Source organism: Chiroxiphia lanceolata, chromosome 6, assembly GCF_009829145.1.
Source record: "Chiroxiphia lanceolata isolate bChiLan1 chromosome 6, bChiLan1.pri, whole genome shotgun sequence".
Classification (NCBI taxonomy): Eukaryota; Metazoa; Chordata; class Aves; order Passeriformes; family Pipridae; genus Chiroxiphia; species Chiroxiphia lanceolata.
Genome location: NC_045642.1, coordinates 40,483,360 through 40,500,069, shown reverse-complemented (window position 1 = coordinate 40,500,069; position 16,710 = coordinate 40,483,360). Strand labels below are relative to the sequence as shown.

Sequence of the window (16,710 nt, the reverse complement as noted above, 5' to 3'; positions counted from 1 at the left end):
AGCAGCATTTATTTTTTTTCTGTGCATTGAAAAATCTATATTATTCCTAGATAACTAAATTTCTTCTCTTAATTTCAGAGCAATATTTAATATTAAAAATATAAAACCTATAATTAGATAATACATCTAGAAATTAAAATCTATTCTTTAAAAAGGCAATACATATTAATTAAAGAAAACCTTAGAAGAACCTCTCGGGGTTGACTTAATTTCTTAATCACAACTTCTAATTTTCTAGGGTTTATTATTTTCTTTGATTTCTTTTCTTTCTTTCTTCTTGGAAAAATAGTGTATTTAATCCCAGCCTTTTGAGGTCACTTCACAAAACAATGTCATTCTCACTATCATCTGTCCAGGCAAAGTAGGCATTTTTTCTACTGGTATGTCTGTCTGCGTTGAGTGAGGATGATTACAGATTTGATTCAATAGATGCTTGGCAGAGGAGCTTTTCCCAATCTCTGGCTCAGCTAACCATTGCTTCATAACCTTCAATTCTTTCATGCTGGTTTTGAAATTAGCTGACATATTTAACATAGTTTCATCTTCAAAAGCGTTCATCTCCAGAGCTGAGATTGATCTTTTAATCAAACTTGTCTGTTAAAAAAAAGAAAACTTAATTTATTTAGATGTTCATTTGAAATAAGATTTATATACCACATTTCCTTAGTTTTAGTGGACTGGATTTTATTTTATATAAAATTGTAAAGAAAAAAAAAAGAGTGACATGGGGACTACGTTGATAAAAAAAAAAATTGTATTTAATGGGAAAAAAGATCTGCATATCTCAGGATATGTGTCAAAGCAAAGGGATGTGAAAAATTAATTCAAAGTTATTTGAAGCTCATAAAGGGCTGAAATCAGTCTTCCCTAAAAATTAATACAAGAAATTTAAATTAAATAACCCCAGACCTTGTAGGGAAGTTAAATTTTAAAATAAAAAAAGTATGCAACTGATGGTGACATTTACAGAAAAAATAAACTGAGGGATATTCATGAACCCAGAAGAAAAGACAGGAGGACTCTGTATAATGTTTACAAGTACAATTGTATTATATGGAAACATAGTTAATATCTGAATGTAATTATGCACTCTTATATTTTGTGTCCCCATCCCTGAATCACCTGATGAAATCAAAACCTAAAGAATAACTGTTATCCTCTGGTGTTTAATTGTTATTAATTATTAAGCAAATATTTTTTGCAATAACAAATTATTGTTTCTCAGATGTTTTGTGAATTCCAGTTCACTAACCTGCACTATAAACTAGGCATAACACATCTTTGTCAAATAAATTAAAACGCAATTTCATGTCCACTGCCTGAAATGTACAGAGGGAAACACTTGTTACTAAATTAAAATAAATTAAAAAAAATGAAGTATTGAATAACTTTTAATTAGACTCTGACAGAGTATGGGAAACTGAAAGGTCCTTGATTTAAAGTAAGCACACTTAGCAACAACTAAAACATCAATGCTCAATATCATATATTCAGGTATCCATATAGGTTTGTAAATTAAAACACATATTAAATGGAACATTTGATTTTTCTCGACACACTGGAATATGGCAACACTGACATCTACTGGTGTTAGTCAGGTTTGGGGGAGCTTTTCTGCAAACAATCATGAAGTTTCTTGTACATTCATGGAATTAAAGAGTGTTACTTCTGTTAAGTTGCATTCTGCTGTCAGAGTAGACTGCTAAAGTGGACTTGATTCTCATTTCTGCTAATTGCAATGTATTTCCATTTAAAAACATATTTAAATTTTCAGAATACTGAATAAGTGGCAGTGGGTGTCTCAGCATAACTGAGAACCAGCCATTTGATTTAACAAACAACATGCCTTCTTGAAGTACATTTGGTCATTAAAAAGGAATTCTTAAAATGCAGCACTTACTCATAAGTTGTAGTTCTTACACAGAGAAAAAGATTGCAGATCTAGGAGCAGTTCTCGAACTCTTTTTAGGTTTCATTCTTCAAATGGAAGCTTTGATCTATTTCTTAAAGAGAAGAAAAGTAAGAACTGAAATCCAAACTTCTGACAAGCATTTGGCCTTCCTAGTTTTTCTTTATATTGAAGTATTTTTTTTTTTTGCACTGCATTTTTGTGGCAAGGTTTTGGTAGTGGGGCAGCTACAGGGTGGCTTCTCTGAGAAGCTGCTGGAAGCTTCCTCCATGTCTGACAGAGCTAATGCCAAACAGCTCCAAGATGGACCTGGCACTGGACAAGGGTGAGCCCGTCAGCGATAGTGTGAGCACCTCTGGGATAATATGTTTCAGAAGGGGGGAAAAAAGCTGAGCAGGAGCAACTGAAGACAGCAAAGAAATATGTGACAGAAACAGCTGCAGAAACTGCAGACACTGAGTTCAGTGAAGAAGAAGAAGGGGGAAGAAGTGCTCCAGGTGACAGAGCTGAGATTCCCCTGCAGCCCATGGAGGTCCACAGAGGAGCAGTGACCCACCTGCAGCCTGTGGAGGAGCCCCACACCAGAGCAGGTGGGTGCCCCAAGGAGGCTGTGACCCTGTGGGAAGCTTATGCTGTACTAGGTTTTCAGCAAGACCTGTAGACCTGCAGAGGGGGTCCAAACTGGAGCAGGTTTGCTGGCAGAACTTGCGATCCATAGGGGACCCACACTGGAGCAGTACATGCAGAATTGTAGCCTGTGGGGTGGACTCCCTTTGGAGAAGTTCATGGAGGATTATTTCCTGTGGGAGGGACCCCACACTGGAGCCAGGGAAAAGTGTGAGGATCTTCTCACCGAGGAGGAAAGAGTAGCAGAGGTAACACATGTAATGAACTCAATCCCATGTTCCCTTGTGCCACTGGAGTGGAAGAGGTAGCGAATTCTGGAGTAAAACCTTCAGAAGGAGAGAGGGGTGGGGGGAAAGTGTTTTTAAGATTTGATTTTATTTCTTGTTTTCCTACTCTGATTTGATTGGTCATAATGTAATTTTTTTTCTTCCAGGTCAAGTCTGTTTTGCTTGTGATGATAATTGGTGAGTGATCTCTCCCTGTTTTTATCTCAATCCATGAGCCTTTCACTATATTTTCTCTCCCCCGACCAGCTGAGGAGGGGACTGATGAAACAGCTTTGATGGGCACCAGGAGTCCAGCCAGGGTAAGTCCACCATAGGTGGTTCTGACTCTTCAAGGTGGGTGTCTGCATAAAAGGAATGTCAAATGAAGCTATACAACATGCAAAAAGGTATAAAACAATCAAAATATTTCTTATCATTTGGTGGTTAAAAGTGTTTTAAGGCAACAATGTAAAAAGAGCTGTCCCTCTCTAGGGCACTTCTGTTACAAATCATTTTCAATTCAATGAGTTTATATTAAATAATCAGCTGTGAGTTAATGCAAAACACCAGACTTTTCATTTCTGGAAGAGGGAAGCAACATGGAGTAAAGCTCCAAGTAATAATAATACTGATCTAATAATATTGTTTCCATCTGCTGGTAAAAAAGTGCAAAATCAGAATGTCTTGGGTAGATACAGGCATTCCTGTATGAAGGAACCTTAACAAACATAACATGAAGCTACAAATCTCATTAAAATTTTTGCAGGATATCTGTGAGGAACGGGTTTGACAATCCACATATAACCTTCATAAAAATATGTTCAGCTTAATACTTGTTTTCATGGCTAAAAAAAAAAGCTTTTTTAACCCTCAGATTGATGCTTGCAGAGCATGCCAGGATTAAACAGGAGTGCAGAACAAGGCACCTTTGGTATCTGACTAAATAAATTTCATACGGGCAATCTCAGGAGAGAGTTGTACCTGACCTTGGGAAGTTTACATCTTGATAAAATGATGCATCCTGCTCTGCAAGACATTTTTTTTGCAGATGTGAATGAAAAGTTATATATATTTTTAAGCCTGTGGATATTTTTCATAGTGAAGGCAAGACTTTAAAGCAAGAAAATTATTGCTTTCTTGATCTGATTTACCACAAAATCCTACCACTGCAGGCGTCTTTGGACTTCGCTATAGTCAAACAAGATTCTTTCACAGAAGAACTCAGAATTAGAGAAAAAAAAATCTATCACTATTTAAATGGTTAAAGTAATTTCAATTTCACTATCCACTACACAGAAACCATGCATACCCCCAGACAGAAAATTTGCATTTGTGAAATTAGCTAAATGAAGGGAATTGGTCAGTTATGAAAGGTGAACAACTTAAATGGACCTAAATTAGTGTCAGGTAAACGATACCTTCGACCTTCAAGGCTCACACAAGGCAACCAGTTTTAAAAATGAGAACCAGGTGATTGTAGATGGTGCCACTAGATGGCAGTCCTCCAAAGAATTTAGTTCTCCTGATTTCGGTGATTAAATGAATTCAGCAAAGAATTTTAGTACAGGCTTCTTTTGAAACTTTAATTCTCTTCCTGTCTGGGGAATGTAGCTCTAAATCTAAAACTTTCCTCCCAAAAATTTCTAATCATTCATAAAGTTCAAGCACCCTCAATTTCCTGAACCTGTTGGCTACTTCTTGAAAATCAGATTCTCAGCTTCAAATCCTGTCCTCCCCTAGCTTCTGCAATTCAGCTCCTCTAGATTCACTCCCAAGTAACTCTTTCAAGTTCCCGGGTATTTCAAGGGGTTCTGTCCTTTACTCTCTTCTCATTTTCCTCTACCCAATGTCTAGTAGCTTTATAGTCAAAGACACATACAGGTTCCTTCTCCATGGTAATGAATAGGAGGGTGATTCACCACTCTGTTCTGCACCAACAGAAATATCAGATGATCTTTCTCTTAGGGATGTCAAGCTGCCAGTTCTAGCTCAGGAAGGCTGAAAGGTAAGGTTCTAATGAGCCTTGGCCTTTTCAACCTTCATGACCTCTCCACTACCTTCTTTCTTCATTCACTATGGCTAGCACAGACTCAGAACACAGTGGATATTCATAACCTTCTAAAATTAAATGCTTTTTCTAATTTCTCTACAAAACTAATGTCTGATATCTAATTTCATATCTTGCTTGCTGCACCATCAGTTTCTTAACCTAGACAAGCATCATCTTGTTCTGTTCACAGTCATTCAAACTGCTACTGCAAAGACCATAGTTACTTCCTTGGAACACTATTCTATCCTTTGAAGTAACAAAAAAAGAAAAGCTCATTCAAATACAAGATGCTCCTCTGCTTTAAAAGCCTTCACAGCCTTTCCTTTTTTGGCATCTCCAAAGCAGTAAAATGATAAGTTCTACTTTTGTGACTTCTAACTCAATCACTGACTTCCTACGTTCAGGGGGGTTTCTTTCTGAACACCTTTTTGCCACCCTTACACAGCCTCTCACACTCCTGAGAGCCATTGATTTATTGTCTCAAAATTTCCTTAAATTCTCTCCCACCATGTCCTGCAAAATAGTTAATGGCTGGGTTTCTGGTATGCTGAGACCTCTGCTTAAATGCTGATTAGTATCCTTATTCTCATTGAGTCCTTATATTCTCTGTATGTATCTGTTCAACAGACAGAAGTGCTGCTGAATCAAAAGCAAACACTCCAACAAAGACCATGAATCATATTCATGTGCTACCCAAATTGCTGACCAAAGCAGAAGCTCACAAAAACCAAGGGGAAACATCAGGACCTAATTCTGTACCCTGAAATAATGTCATCCTTGATGCTTAGGACAAGATTGACTACATCAAAAGAATTCAATTACTAAAAACTTTCATAAAGCAATTCATTGATTCGTATTTTAAGAGCAGAGAGAAGCATCATTATTAGCCTGACCTTCTAAATAATACAGACAATAAAATTTCATCAGTGTTCCTGCACCAAGCTCACGACTGGTTGCATGAAACCCAGATAACACCTCAGAAAGAAATCTAGTCTTGATTTGAAGGCAGTAAATAATGGATAATTTCAGAATCTGCTACTTTCATTGCTATACATTGAAATCTTACAGCTAGTCTCAATTTGTCTAGACTGAAATCTCAACTATTAGGTATGTTACGTTTTCATTTAGCAAATCCTCTTGCATCAGAAACTGTAGCATACAGGTAACATATTCAGACCAACTCTCTCACTCTCTCTCTCTCTCTCTCTCTTTCATAAAACCTACATAATGATAAGTCTTAATACAGAACTGGTAGTCAAGAAAAAGAGAGAACACATACAGGAATTGACCCTTCTGCTTGCTCCCTTGTAACTTTATTTGAAACACTCTGTTAGTAAATTAAGTGCACAACATTCCTAAAAATATTCATATGGAAGAATAATCACCTAGTTAGCCAACGAAATCTGCTGACCCTCTCTGGAACTTTTCGGGGGCTGCAGGCAGATATTTATTTTCATTTCAAATCCAGAACATGGAGCCCTCTTCTAAGGGTGGATGCATCCATTCTTTCAAGGAGAGGCAAGGTGCTTTTTTTTTTCTTTTAAGAGTAAAAAGCAGAGATGTCATTTCCACCTTTTTTTTGTTAATACATTATTGAAGCACAGAGCCAGGAAATGAGAATTCATTTCTTATCTGAGGATTCAAACCTCACTTACCATTAGATTATTTGAGCATTCTGGGTACAGGAAGTTGTGTTGCTGAGCAGAAAAGAATGCAAAAGTCATGCAGACAAGAAAGACAACAAGTGCTGACATGACCATCTCAGTTATTAGAGCACTTACCTGGAACAGAATAGCTCTGTATAATATTTCTAATCCCAAAACTTCTTTTCTATATTATTGCTAATGTCTCACTTCCTTTATTTTAAGGTAAATATGTTTAATTTATAGTTCAGAGAGTATTACAGAGACATCTTCTGCTGCTTATCTTTCAAGAATGTAAAGCTCCTTTCAGAGTTACTGCTGCTTTTCAGGATACAATCTCCCCTTCTACAAAGCATGACCCTAATTCCCTATTCTTATCCTTATGACCTTGCATTTGGCTGCACTAAAATGCATTTTTTTCAAGTGAACCCACGTTAACAAGCTACACAAATTGCCTTGTAAAACTGACCAAGCCTTATCCTTATTTACCACTCTACCATTCTTTAGTCACTATGGACTTTAGAAGCAATAATTTGGTATTTCTAGAGCTGGTGATACTCAGAAACTAGAAGTAGCAAACTGCCAGTCTGAAAAACCATCAGAAATAACTTGAGAGTATTAAGGCTCCAATTTTGAATGTTTTGGTATCCTTATAGAAACTAGAAAGACACAAAAAAGCAAAGTAATAAGTAGTGAAAAATAATATGCTTCATATTAATTCATATCCACAATATTTATTGCAAAACAAATAAAAAATTTAAAAACCCCAAATATTTGGGAATTCACTACAATCAAATGTAACAATTGGTAATATAGCAACACGATAAAACTGAGTACGCCTATTCCACAATTAATTTACACATCCTTACTACTTCTTATAGAACAAATTTTTTGACAGATCTCTACTTACCTGCTCTGTCAGCCTCAGAAAAATTAACTATAATTCATTTTCTTCTTCTTCGGCTCCTCATTTATTAAGCATCCTGCAATTATCACATAACTACCTACTACATATGCAATGAATACTTTTGACTACAAGTTTTTCTAGGTCCCAGTTATGTATGTGTTTCCTTTTGTGCATGTGTTCAGCTCAACAGAACTACACTCAATTGCTTAAAGTTACACTTGTTCCTAAGTGCCTGTAGAGTCAAGACTGAGGTAAGACTCTGTGATAAAGGGCTGATGGGTGTGTACTTTAAACCTTTTACTATTGCAGAATTTTACATCCACGGAAAACTTACTGTATTTGCTTAGTATTTCTTGTTATTTCAATGGGATTTCTCATGTGAGTAGAATATATTTATAACCTAAATTGAGGCATGGAACTTAAAATATGTCTACAAAATGCTATTTATTTTTAAAAACATGCAATACTTTTTACATTCTAAGCAAGATACAAGTCTTTTAGTAGCCTTGTTCTAATTGTTTTAAAATACATCCACCAAACAAGAGAATTTTTTCAAATCTTTTCTTTTCCACTTCTTTAAAATTACAAAATCCTGAAACATCGTAAAAGTTATTTCTCAACACGTAATACTGTACGTTACAAAAGGAATTAAATCATAGTAAGTCTGAAAATAAGTAAGTTCATAACTTTTCCTTTCAGCTTGTTCTTTCGAATTAGTATATTGATTCTTCCTCCTTATGGTCCATGTCTCTCTGCACCTAATATAAAAGGCCTCTAAAAATGAAAATAAAGAAATCAAGAATCTTCATATCTATTCTCTAGATTCCAAAATACATAATTTATCAAATACTGCATCATGACATTCATCAGACCATAGTATGTAAACTGCAAACATAAATACTTGGCACAAGGTGGCTAGTAATTTCTACTAAATTGTTTAGAAAAGAAAAACAGGTAAAGCCAACTTGTTGGTAATAACTTTAAAATAAAAAAAAAAAAGCAGGAGTCACAGTTTTCCTCTTGCAACTTAAGTAGGTCTTTCCTTTGTTGCACTGAAAACTGAAACCAAGCAATGCAGAGTTTCCATCTTAAATTGGGTATATGAATAAATGTTGTGTAAAAATGTTACACATATACTCATATTCAAATTCTCTCTCAGCAGAGAGTATCTGTAAACACCCTTAAAACTTTGAATTAGTTTTATGACGTCCTGTCACTTGAACACCTTCCTAGTTTTTCAATTCAGCTGTTGATTTGAGAGGAAACATGAGGTCTTTGGCTATCTTTGAAAAGTTAGTAACTACAAAATTCTACCATTTAACTCTCCAATCTAAGTTGTACTGAAGGTGATGAAAGTCTATTGACTTCCACAGGCCACAGATCAAATTCTAAACACAGTCCCTGGCTACTGTATGAACTCTACAAAGTTAATAAATGTCTAACATGCAGACAGTTACAATGTGAAGGGCAGTATACGGAAAATGTCTGTGGCGTAAAAAACAAAAATTGGAAATGACTCCGCAAATATAGGTTACTTTAATTAAAGTTCATAAGTACCTTCATATTTTTAGGAGAATGAAATGAAAATGGTAGAAATTCCACTTTGAAATTACACTAAACAGTTTTCAGGTTTAACTATTTCGTCCCAGGTTCTTCTGAGACATGACACTTTCAACAACTTGACTTTTTGTCAAAGACCTACACCTTATGCTATAAACAGATATTATAAAAGGGAAATCATCAAGAATTACAAAACTGTGTAAAGAAAAACATAAGATTGATTTATCACGCAATACATGTTCACATTACAAAAATATTTCATATTTGCTTACATTTTTTGGAAAAAAAGAAGACTGAAAAAAAGTAAAAGTCACACTTGTAAAATCAGCGTAATAGAACTTTGACTCACAATCGAAAAATGATCTGAAGCATATATCAGAATATCTCCACTATATTAATATAGTTTGAGTCCAGAGGCTTATAGGCACGTGACAACCTCACAGAAAATAGTGTCAATAAATCTCTTTATTTTAGTTAAAATTGCTCAAAATAATTTTTTCAAGTCATACAATTTTAATGTATAGAAAAGAGTCTAGTTACTTTATGCTTCAATGAGACAGTTTCACAGATCTTACAGTCCAAAGTCTCTACTGAAATCAGTGGCTTTTTTGCCTGAATGAGAACAGGATTGAGGTTATGAATAAATTGTGAAAGTTATACATATGAATGAAATATCCAGTTTGAAAAGCAGCTCAATCACACAATATATAAGATTGATTAGGATTTGAGGCATGCTTACAGCAATCCCATTTGACGCAAAGTATTTTTTTTTAACTAACTGAATAGTTTTACAACATGAATAGAAACAAGTAATTGTTCCAGATTGTGAAATCAGAGATCGGTGCTTTAATAAGAAAATCATATTAATTTAAAATTAGAAAGAAATATTTCACACTGCTTTTTTAACTCAATAGGAAGTATATAATCTTCATAAATGTTTACAGAAGTTTAGGATGCTGTAATACATTTTCTCTACAATGCAATTAACATACAACCAAAATAAAACAAAAATAGATGACAAACAATTTAACTTTGAACTTACAATGATTTCCATAAATGATGGGTGGCAAAACAATTTTAAAGTTTCCAGGAACTTTTTTTCTAAGTTTTATCATTTACTTTAAATAAATAAAACCAATTCTAATGTTATTTTAATTGCATTACCAGTACTGCTCTTGTGTAGAAGTTATCATTTCATTGAATGAACTAAATGAATGCTTTATCAATGTACACTGAAATATTTGGGGCATGCTGCAGGTAAAGGTGAATGTTTTTACGGCACACACTCTCCTAAAATAGACTATTTATCATTCTTTGAAAAGGGGACATAAAAAAACAATACTATGTGTGTGGTCTACATTACCTTCACTTAATGCACTAAATACAGGTTTTTTAGAAAATTGTGCAGTTTCTGCACCATTGATAATCTGACAGTAAGTATTTATTGAGGGTAAAACACTCATTGTCTGTTGACACTATTTGTTTTAATATATAATCTTGCTAACCAAATGATCTTTAAGCAATGCAGATAAGCAATGGCATGCAAAGGGTCACTTAAATGCCAATTTGACTGTTTCATAAACTTAAGCATTCTTTTCCCATGACTATTCTCAGCTACTTAATTGAAAGTATTATCCATTTACAAACTTAAGGCCTGCCATAAAAAGGCTCTCTTCTGTATCCAATAGACCTTTCAGAACCCTAAGAACAACAAAATCTAATCAATAAAGCTTCTCTTTTCTTTTCCTCTTTTCTTATAGGGAAGTGAAGAACTAACCTATAGTACATCTAAACAAAGCTATCTGTAAAGATCTTATTAGCAGTGAAGACCATAAAACTGAAGAGCCTGACTTGGCGTGGGATGGACAGGATCAGTTAAGTTAGGACATGGTCTGTACTACTTTTGCAATCTGCACTCCTACTGCAGAATGACAGATACAACCTACGACAAGAGCAAGGTAATAAGCAGTTGTCCTTAAATTATAGCTCTACATGTAAAATCTCCTGAAATTCAGACAAGCACTGACTGTAATACAAATTCAAGTTAATGAATTTTTAATACATCTTCTCTATTTAAAGATGATGACTTACAGCTGGCATTGCTTATATTAAATTTGTGGTATTTTCCATTGTTTGTTTTTAATTATTTTGATTAGATTATGCTTGGAATTGTATAGACAAATTCAACCCCACATAAGCAACTTCAGTTTCTGATGCAGCCAAGTGAAGTTTCATCTACATATAACAGGACTGAATAGGCTCTTTGTATTTTAAAAACCATACCAGAACTATTTCAAGGACTTAAACAGAAAGTTAAAGCTAGAGGTACCAAACTAAACCTGATAATTTAGATTTGGAATTGTAAGTGTTCCGATCCAGATTTGGGGGAATGGCATTATTTCTTCTCCAAACTCGGCTATCACGCTATACACCAATAACTTAATATATTTTCAGTAATTTTCTCATAATAATTAAATAAGATTCAAAAATTACTTGACATTTGAGGCCTGAGGAGCCAAAGATTGTTGCAAGTGATGTTCTTCTTGTAGCTCTTTCTGAACTTCATCTAGTTTAATTTTTTTATAGTACTTTTCCTTCTGCCTGTAGCACATTCCAAGATGGAACCTAAAATGTTTATGAACAACAGATAAATACAGTATTACAAACTGTTTAGTTACAAAGATATTTTCACACCCTCTCTGGAGAAGTACAAGGAGCAAGATCACATAAGCAACTCTGACTATCAGAACACGGTTCAATTAAACTACAGCAGTTTAGACCTGCTGTCACTACGCATATCACAGCAGTGCCTACCACTAATCAATGTAAGGAATAAGCAGAAAAGTGTGATAAAACAAAATTTCCAATGTGCCCTACCTAAATTATTCCTCTGAATAGTGTATAAGATGAACACATTTCAATCTATTACAAAGATATAATCAAACATGCATCAAAATCATATTAGTATGTAAAACTAATAAAGTAAGAAGAGCACGAACACATATACAATTTGTACTGTATTTTTAAGCAAATTCAAACATATGTATAGTTTAAAATATTATAGTTTTAGGAAGCTTCCTCAAGGTTATGTTTTTTGAATACAGAAACTTCAGCAGGAGTACAGATGTAAGGAATTCCTACTGTTTCCACCCACAGCTGCTCATTCCTATTTATTAGTTGTGCTTAGTTGCTCCAAAAACTGTTTTTTTTCACACTGTGAAATAAATCAAATAACTGATCCATGTTGAAAAAATTGTACTAAAAAAAAAGATGTGGAGGTGTCCTAATTGTAGAGGCTGGGACCGGTTTATCACTATGTGTGTATAATCGAAACTGTATTCTACACTCTCCATGTCATTTCTGAAGTACTGTTAATAATGGATAATTTGCAGTAGCTGCCCAGGGCACACCTGACACCTCAGGCTACAAGGTGGATGTTAAAGAACTCTGGGATGAGTGTTTCTTTGTCTTCACACCAGTGACTCAGCTGTGATAACTCCCCTCTGGGGAGGAATTAGCACCTTCACACCCAGCCTGAGGGGTCATCTCTGCTAATGGGCCATACTGGACTGGTATAATAGGCAGCTCCAACAACCTAGACCATCAAGGACTCCAAAAATATCCCATGGCTCACAGAGTTAAATAACTCTGGGGGATGTACTGGACATACCCAGCTGAACCTGAGCACATATAATCTTGGGGTTTTGGGATTTCTAGTACCACTTGTCAGATCCAGAGGATGACCAGAACTTCAACAGGACTGCAACAGTTGCTCTTGACAAGACCATGATCATCACTTCAACAGAACTGCAGTCATCATCCAGACCATTTCCTTTTACTTTGCCTCCAGGGGGACCACATGTTGGTCAGCACAGGGGTGGATGAACACCTCTGTGTTCTTGTCCCAGGGTGTGGGGTTATACATCTGTCTTTGTGGGTTAAAACCAGTTTTCCCTGTATCATTGCATTTATTGTAATTTTTTTTTTTAGTAAATTGTAAGTCTGACTTGTAATCTCTTGAGTTGGGTGCATTTTGTCCGTCGGTTTACTTTAAAACCAGCACAAGAGGAAAGACAGAAATTAATCTAAGATCTGTGATTCTCTTTGTAGAGTGCCCCCACGTAGAATTTTTGTCTGGGACGGCTCACTGTAATCCAGTAGCAAGAGCAAGCAGCAAGGAAAAGGAACTACTGAAGCCATCATTGCTGCCAAAATCTCTGCATCTGTTACATGAAACTGAGCTTCAGAATCTGTACCCTTGTACTGCTTTTTCCATATTGTGATGACTTGCAGAGGTCCCTTCCAACCTTAACCATTCCACAATTCTGTTTCCTGCAAACTGTTAAACATCTTTAAAACACACTAGCAGTGCCATCAATAGAAAGGATACTTCTGAATTCCATTTAAAAGCCACACAACAAATCAGGTTCAAGAAAATAAACAAGTATAATCGTAGCGTAAGAAAGACAGGCAGAAACAGAACAACACAGTGGGGAAAATTAATTTTAAAGTGCTTTGCCTTGAAAAAAATGTCTATCTCAATATGAAAATTAGGTCCACTTTTGGGCCCAGGTCTTCCTGCTACACCAGGGTAATTAATTCTACAAGTCTGGTCAGGCTGGTTACCTTAGTTTATAAAAACCCAACGAACACAATTATTGTGAGTGAATGCCTTTCTAATTTAGTTTTCAGTCACATATCTTTTTAAATGAATCATAAATATAAAGAATTTTACTCTTCTTTGTCCATTCACAAGCTTTATTTATCCCAGAACATAATTGGGCACAATGTTTATGTTTATTGATAACTTCAGCAGTATTTAAATTTTTAGAAGAAATCATTTCAGGAAAAAACAAAAGAAGTTTTCAGCTCATAAACAAGTGTATAAACTACCAAGTAAAAGATAACTGAGAACTGTCATCATCATCATGGCTAGGCTTCACGAACGAAGATTTGGGAACGACTCTACCCACATTTGCTACAAGCGCATTGGTGGCTGAAAAGGCCAATGCCAGATAGACAAGTCCGGTTGCAAAAGGCATAGAAGAAAGAGTCCTTAGGTGGTATCGACTAGACACGGTTCTTTCTGCATTGTCTTTTCTCCTTGAGAGTGATCCTGCTTGTGTTCTCACAAATAGCAGCAGCATTAGAGATAGTGTGTCTCCAGGCCTTCCAACTGGAGGACAGACCAATAATGATGATCAATATGGCCAAGGCTGAGATGTTGTTTCAGGGAGTCCTTGTATCTCTTCTTCGGGGCTCCTCTCTTGCCGCAGCCAGTGGCAAGTTCACCATAGAGCAAGATCTTAGGGAGGTGGTGGTCCTTCATCCTTGATACCTGCCCTGCCCAACGCACCTGTGTTCTCAGCAACATGGCCTCAAATACTCATAACTGCTACCTGTTCTAGAACAGACGTATTAGTCACATCATCTGACCAGTGGATGTTTAGAATTGTATGGAGGCACCGTTGATGGAAGCGTTCTAGGAGTCGCAGGGGTGGCGGTAGATGACCCATGATTCAGATCCATATAAGAGAGTAGACAGCACTATGGCTCTGTAAACACTGATCTCTGTACTTTTCTTCAGGTGTTTATTACGCCAGACTCTTTTATGGAGATTTCCGAAGGCACTATATGCCTTTGCTAATCTGTTGTCTGTCTCTCTGTTGATCTTACCTCCGAGGAGATGAGGCTACCTAGGTAATTAAACTGTTGGACTGATTTGAGCTCTGATTGGCCAATGGTGATATGGGGATGATGGAAGACTTCCTGAGGGGCAGGTTGATAGAAAACTTCTGTCTTCAGGTTGACTTCCAGCCCAAAAAGTTCAGCAGCCTCAGCAAAGCAGGATGTTAGACACTGCAGAGCTACTTCTGTGTGGGCGACAAGGGCAGTGTCATCAGCATAAAGCAGCTCCCGGACAAGATGGTTTAAGGTCTTAGTGTGGGCCTTCAGTCACCTTAGGTTGAATAGGCTTCCATCAGAACGGTATCGAATGTAAATACCATCTTCTTCATCGAGGTCTGCCATGGCCCCTTGGAGCATCCTGCTGATAAAGATTGTGAATAGGGTTGGTGCAAGAACGCAGCCTTGTTTCACGCTATTGGTTATTAGAAAGGGCTAAGAAAGTGCATTGCCATATCTGACTTGGCCACACTGATCCTCATGAAGTAAGATGATCATTTTAAGGAACTTAGGGGGACATCCTAAACTAAAAGGATATTGAGAATTAAACCATTTTCCAGGAAGATTTTCGCTTGTTAAATGTAGATTAGGATTCTATTTATACATTGTTTCGTTTATAATCTTCTTTCTGATCTCATAAAGAAAAGCCTAACCCAACAACTGACCGAATGAACCTTGATTTGCTTTTTCCTCTAATGTTAAGCTGCAAGAGCAGTATGAAGACCTGTTTTACAGAAAACCTTCTTTTAAAGGACAGGTGGTAATGAAACAGTTTGCAGATCTCTCCATGTTATAAAACATCAAACCTTAACCATGGGAAAACTAATATTATCTCACAATATACTCAACTTGCTTACCTAGTTCAGCTGCTTATTATATTTACAGCTCATCTTTAGGCCAAGATTTATTTTGTGCTACTTGAGATTCTTTCTGAGTTTCTGAGAGAAAGTGGAAAAAAAATGATGTAAAAGATGAATGCACAAATTTTTTTACAACATTTTTGTCCTCCCTTCAGATAATTCAGCACAATATTTATTATATGCAGTTATTCTTTTAACATCCATGAAACACCTAGAACATTGTATCAATTTTATCTTAAGCCAACTATTTCCTCAATAGCTAATTAGATTTCCAAAAATAAACATAGTAATAGGAAAAAGACCTACAATGATTAACACTAAATAATAACATTTATAGAAATATCTTACCAAAGGTCTGGTCTGTTTCTTCTACAGATCGCACTGGTGAGAAAAAACTGCAAAATATGAGAAAAAACATATATGAGAAATTTATATCAACAAATTTATGATCCTTTAAAACAAATAATGCCTCTAAACATTAATCAATTCCCCAAACATACCCAAGTTCGAATATTTGAATTTTGAAAACCATTTAAATGAAAAACATAGAATGATGGGCACTAGTATTTATGAATATAGGCAAATGTCTTATAATTCCACTTCCCTAATCAGCATGCTACTCAATAAAAGCAAAGTTCTTTATAGACAGCAGCTGGGAAATCAAATCTCATATGAAAAGGAAAGAACAAGAGATACAAATACGAAAGAGAGAAAAATAAAGGTATACTTGTGATTTATGAAGTACCAAAATGTTTTCAAGGACTGTTTAATTTCCTTTCCAGGTTTATCAGTTTAAAGTATGAACTACCTATCTTAACAACTCTGCTAGCAAACAGAAGCACTATTAACTTATTATATTTTAACATTCTTAGGTAATTCAGAATGTTACCAAGCTTGCTTGGTGAAAACTTGGCAAGACTTGAGATTCATTTTTATTTCCTCATGTTCAGTTGGTGCCAGTTGTATAAGCAAGAGAAGAAAACTAGTATAAAAAAAGAATGCTATAAAAAAGTTATACTACTACCCTACAGAACAAAACAACATCAAAACAACATATATGCATAAATTAAAGTTTGAGTCTTCATTACAGAAATCAGTTTGAAAGAAATAAGTGCATTCAGAGACAAATGATCTTAGGCTCATCTTTTGCAAACATTTACACACGTGCTTAACTCTCTTCTATAAATAACTCCTCCACGGAAC

At 35.7% G+C, this 16,710-nt stretch overlaps 1 long non-coding RNA gene across 2 annotated transcripts; it reads left to right on the top strand.

The window, feature by feature from the left end:
• The first annotated feature begins 2,454 nt into the window (after window positions 1-2,454).
• On the top strand, window positions 2,455-12,911 carry LOC116789006. Of its 2 annotated transcripts, none has more exons than XR_004357848.1 (4): window positions 2,455-2,499; window positions 3,070-3,122; window positions 10,723-10,920; window positions 12,680-12,911. It is a non-coding gene; the product is annotated as an uncharacterized LOC116789006 (long non-coding RNA). The 2 variants fall into 2 exon arrangements; XR_004357847.1 differs by having other exon boundaries at window positions 12,067-12,911.
• The last annotated feature ends 3,799 nt before the right edge of the window (window positions 12,912-16,710 follow it).